The sequence below is a fragment of the Littorina saxatilis genome, linkage group LG6 (genome assembly GCF_037325665.1).
Source record: "Littorina saxatilis isolate snail1 linkage group LG6, US_GU_Lsax_2.0, whole genome shotgun sequence".
Classification (NCBI taxonomy): Eukaryota; Metazoa; Mollusca; class Gastropoda; order Littorinimorpha; family Littorinidae; genus Littorina; species Littorina saxatilis.
The window spans coordinates 39,093,833-39,099,326 of NC_090250.1; the positions used below are offsets into that span (position 1 = coordinate 39,093,833).

General features: G+C 46.7%; 1 long non-coding RNA gene across 1 annotated transcript in view; it reads left to right on the plus strand.

Moving 5' to 3' along the window:
* The first annotated feature begins 3,272 nt into the window (after positions 1-3,272).
* Positions 3,273-5,494, plus strand: part of LOC138968182 (uncharacterized) — a 2,874-nt gene continuing 652 nt past the window's right edge. The window contains exons 1-2 of the long non-coding RNA XR_011456100.1: positions 3,273-3,945; positions 4,651-5,494. The exon at positions 4,651-5,494 is cut by the window's right edge and continues 652 nt beyond it. This is a non-coding gene — a long non-coding RNA (uncharacterized lncRNA). The remainder of the gene's footprint in view (positions 3,946-4,650) is intronic.

Sequence of the window (5,494 nt, forward strand, 5' to 3'; positions counted from 1 at the left end):
TGAGAGAGAGAGAGATGTTGTGTGGACAAGTGTGAGAAAGAGAGAGAGAGAGAGAGAGAGAGAGAGAGAGAGAGAGAGAGAGAGAGAGAGAGAGAGAGAGAGAGAGAGGGTAAATATAAATTAAAAAAAAATTTAAAAAAATTGTCCATGATCTGTTTACTGTCCATTGAGTGTGAATCTGAGAGAAAGAGTGAGACTGAAGGAAAACAATAATAACTTAATAAGAATTAAAATGATAATAAACAAATTTTTAAAAAAAACAAAAAAACTTCCGATAAAAAAAATAACAAAAACAAACAAAAACGCACGCACATGTGTGATTAACAATGTCTGATCTCCTCAAAAAAAAAAAAATAATAAAAAAAAATGGTTTTGAGGATAATTCATTATCACCCGTACACTGACAGATCTTTCTGAGACAACATAACATAAGAATAAAGAACAGCGAGAACAAATGCAACAGAAGTGTGCGCGTTTGATTGTTGGTGTTAGTGTGTTAGTGTGTGTGTGTGTGTGTGTGTGTGTGTGTGTGTGTGTGTGTGTGTGTGTGTGTGTGTGCATGGTCCAGGGCGTAAGTGTTGGGGGTGATTATTCAAATATGTCTTAATTGCTTGAGCATATAAATGTCCAAAAGGATTATGAGATCTTTTTCTGCAGTGAAAGAAGAAACATAACCTTTATCTATATCTGTATCTACACACAAACACACCAGGGCCGGACTAGGCGAAGAGGAGGGGGGGGGTTGCCAGTGGTGGCCCAGGGGGATGTCCCCCCTGGCGGCAGGGGCGGATCCGTTCATTTTATGACTGGTTTTTTTCAAAAGTATATTGTGAAGATATGGGTGTGAAGGCGCGAAGCGCCGAGCTTGCTAGGGGGGTCCGGGGGCATGCCCCCCCGGAAAATTTTGAAAAAAAGGATGCAAAATGGTGCAATCTGGTGCATTCTGAGGATGATCATTACCAGTTTCAGGCAGCAGATTTTGTCACTGATTAATACCCCAAAAATTGAAACTCAATGTAAAATAAAGAAATGCATACCTCATTCAATATTTTTATTTTTTGGCTGGGGGGGGGGTCCGGAACCACCCCCCCCCCCCCTCGTGGGGGTCAGGGGGCGAAGCCCCCTGAAGCTGACGGGTAGGTCATATTCTGAGATAGGAAAAAGGTCGCTCCTTGCATGAAACGGCATAAAATAAGCAATAATAAAAAAATTTTTAAATAAGTAAGGTACATGTTTAGGCTAGGGGGGGGGTTGCGCAACCCCCATAACCCCCCCGGTAGTCCGGCCCTGCACACACACACCGCACACACACACACACAGACACACACACACAAACACACACACACACAAAACACACACACACGCACGCACGCACACGCACACACACACACACACACACACACACACACACACACACACAGTCATTCACACCACATTAATGAACAGGTACATTCGTTTTATGTGAGCCGAGACGCAACTCGTGGTCAACAAGACACTCCAACCAAGACTACACAGAAGACGGGAAGTGTGTCGAGGAACCAAAACGGCGACCGCCCTTCCGAACAACGTCATAAGCGTATGGAACAAATGACGTGTGTTCCAAAGTGTTCTTCTATTCCTAATGGCGATTTCAAGAGACACGGAGGTAAACAAATGGAAGTCGCTGCAATACCAACATTAGACGCGGTTGTGTGAAGAGCATAGCCGCAATCAAAGTCTGCTGCTGCAGTACTTATTATATTGGGTTCTGTTGGCGTGTGTGTGCATTGTCATCTCGACTTTATTGAAAGTAAGTGATGCGTGTGTCTCAACATCTGACTGGTTTCTTTGAGTAGTGAACGTGACTTTCATATCGGTAGCTTGCACATGTATACTCACAAGTGACATTATGAGGAGTAATCTACTATTCATTGTCTGAACTCACTCTGAAAAAAATCAAGGCAAAGACATGACGTGTCATTAGCTAAGCATTGCTTAAAAATAGGAGTGTTTATATATTTCCTCTCTCACTGGTAACCAAAAAATCGTTTTGCAATAAATAATTATATCTTTGCGGAAGAACATGAGAATGCAAGTGACCATGCGACTCCTCATGAGATGTGTGGATTTGAGTGCATGTGTGCGTGTGTGTGTGTGTGTGTGTGTGTGTGTGTGTTAGTGCGTGTGTGAGTGTGTGTGTGTGTGGTTTTTTTTTTTTTAGTTTGTGTGTGTTAGTGCGTGTGTGAGTGTGTGTGCGTGTGTGTGTGTGTGTGTGTGGGCGTTTGTGTGTGTGTGTGTGTGCGTGTGTGTGTTAGTGCGTGTGTGTGTGTGTGTGCGTGTGCGTGTGCGTGTGTGTGTGTGTGTGTGTGTGTGTATGTGTGTGTGTCTGTCGGTCGGTCGGTCGGCTTACCCTCTGTTTAGGTGTCTGTCGCTCTGGCTGGCTATCGCTTCTTTGCCTGTTTATCTCATTTGAGAGAGAATGGGAATTTACATTTATCAGATTCGTTCAAACATCTACATGTTTCAGGCACAGCCCAACGTGGACAATGAAAAAGATTATCAACACGAAAGACTTCACACCATCACCTTTTTGCACACTGCAGTTTTGGATACTATATTTCTTTTTCTCTCGTCTATGCCTGTTCACTGAGTTTTAGCGCAACATTATGAGCAGATTGGACCTGCACCCAGAAGTAGTGTACCCCAGACATGTTTATCGCCTCTTACCTTGTGAACTAAACCACACACACATTGTGACATTGTGCCTTATAGCGACCTTGAAGATTATTTTAAAACGCCATTCAAGTGCCTGCTGTTTTGCGAAGGATGGCATACAGACCAAAGTCAAAGTTCCCAGTGTTTTTGAGAAGGTTAACTATTCCAACCTGTTTATATCACATTGCTGAAAGCAAAATGGATAAGACGTAGTAACAAGTGCGAAGTCCGAAATCAGTATCAGCGGTGTCGTCTTCCTTTGGAAATACACGGTGTCCAATGCAATCTTCAGGAGATTCCTGCTGCCTTTGCCAACAGTGACTATTTTCAGTGTTTGCTTTCTTGCACGCGCATGGGTGCAGAGGTATCACAGACATTCGTGCGTGGAAAGTCTGTTGTTAAATCTGCATGCATTAGTAGAATGGCTGCGATTCCACCGCCTGCTCTAATTGCCCAAATCTCCGCTCCCCCGCCTTCCCCTTCTATATCTGCTGCTTTAAACGTAGCCTGCTACCCGCCGCCCGCGGCTGCGCCTACCACGTTCTCCGCGGAATATCCGGCTTACCCTCTATCCCCGGCCCCGGCCCCGGCTTCATCCCTTGCCCCTGCAGCCCACAAGAAACCTGAAGCCGCTGCCAACAAACCTCCGGCTGATAGACCTCATGAGGAGCCGGCCGCTTTTGCCAAAGACGCTCCGTATGCGAACAGTGCACCCACACCCATAGATTCAGCACCAACAAACGCTGGGGAATGTAAGAAAGCAGTAGGCGCCGCCCCAAACGACAAGAAACTGGGAGCAGCAGGCGCCGCTAAAGGTGGCGTTGCAAAGTCGAAGGGTCCAGCTCAATCAAAAAGCAACAATGCAGCCGCCCCTGAATTCTCTTCAATCAGCGATGCCTCATCCTCTGGAACTTCCAAGGACACTGCACAATCACAAACACCGGTTTACGGTGTGCCCTACAGTAAACTGCACAAGTCCACACTTGACCCCAGTACATATGGCAAGTCCTCGAAGCCAACTAGTTCAAGCAAAGAGCAGGTTTCTTCAAACAAAGAGCAGGGTCATTTGCTTAGTTTGTTGTGCGCATGCTGCTTGGGTAAGTCCAAAGAACCACAATCATCCGCCATCGACACGGACGCTGTGCGTAAGGAGGACATGAAGGAATCGGTCAAAGACAAGAAGCAACCGGACAAGGTCAAGAAGGACACCAAACAAAATGCTAATAAGTAAGGGGATGAGAAGGATAGCAGGTAATGCGAGAACACCGAATGGTCGGAATCAGGAATGAAAGTACTGACTGTTGTGCTGCAAGCCGTGAGACACGTTATTATCTTGATCTCTCGTTGGAATGGATGGAATAAGAGTTGAAGTGCGTTTGGGATTTGATACTGGGGAAAAGTGTTATGGTTGGTCGTGCTAGTTATGTTTCTTTTCCTTTCTGTCTGTCCGTCTTTTCTGCCTGCCTCGTTGTCTCTCTGTCTGCCTGTCTGTCGGCCCTCTGCTAGCCTGTTTCTCTGTGTGTCAAGTCTGTCTGTTCATGTGATCGCCTGCCTGTCTGCATGTCTGTCATTTTCTTGCCTGTCCGTCTGTATGAAAAGCTTTTGCTTCACCCTCTGTTTGTCCAGCTTGTCTTCCTGGCATTGCCTGTCTGTTTGCCTGCACACCCGTGTGTATTCTTGACACTTGTTGTGTGTGATTATGCGCGCGCGTGTGTGTGTGTGTGTGTGTGTGTGTGTGTGTGTGTGTTTCGCCTCTGTTGAAGCATCTTTCATATTTGCCTGCTTGCTTGTGTCATGTGTCGACTTTATGTATCTCGTGTATCCGTGTCCAAGCACACCCGATTGTCTTTTGCTCTTCGTACGTAACACTCACATGGCTGCTTGGAATAGAACAAATATGTATTATGTTGTTAAACTGATACGAGCCCTGAAGTGCATATCATTTTTTTTCTGCAGGGTACAGATGGACTTCGGCCCCTCTGCCAAAAACAAAGAAAAGACGGAAGAGGAGAGCGAGGAGGAAGAAGGGAAAGATAGTAGCTCGTTTTCGTCTGTTGGGAGTGATGACAGTAAGGAGTCAGTTCAGTCGTCGGAGAATGACTCAGATAGCGATGATGAAGTGTAAACTAAACAAGAGGAGGAAGAAAATGATTATTAAGTGTGCAGGTCAAAGAGCAAAGATTGTGCTTTTGCTTTTGCTTTTAGACCGACAAGGAGATGTCCTACTGCCTCGACCTGAGCTGTGTCCTACTGCCTCGCGTTGTGCCGTGTCCTACTGCCTCGACTTGAGTTGTGTCCTACTGCCTCGACTTGAGTTGTGTCCTACTGCCTCGACCTGAGCTGTGTCCTACTGCCTCGCTTTGTGCCGTGTCCTACTGCCTCGACCTGAGCTGTGTCCTACTGCCTTGTTTTGTGCCGTGTCCGACTGCCTCGACCTGAGCTGTGTCCTACTGCCTCGCTTTGTGCCGTGTCCTACTGCCTCGGCCTGAGCGATGTCCTACTGCCTCGCTTTGTGCCGTGTCCTACTGCCTCGACCTGAGCTGTGTCCTACTGCCTCGCTTTCTGCCGTGTCCTACTGCCTCGACCTGAGCGATGTCCTACTGCCTCGCTTTGTGCCGTGTCCTACTGCCTCGACTTGAGTTGTGTCTTACTGCCTTGTTTTGTGCCGTGTCCTACTGTCTTGCTTTGTGCCGTGTCCTACTGCCTCGACTTGAGTTGTGTCCTATTGCCTCACTTTGTGCCGTGTCCTACTGCCTCGACTTGAGTTGTGTTCTACTGCCTCGTTTTGTGCCGTGTCCTA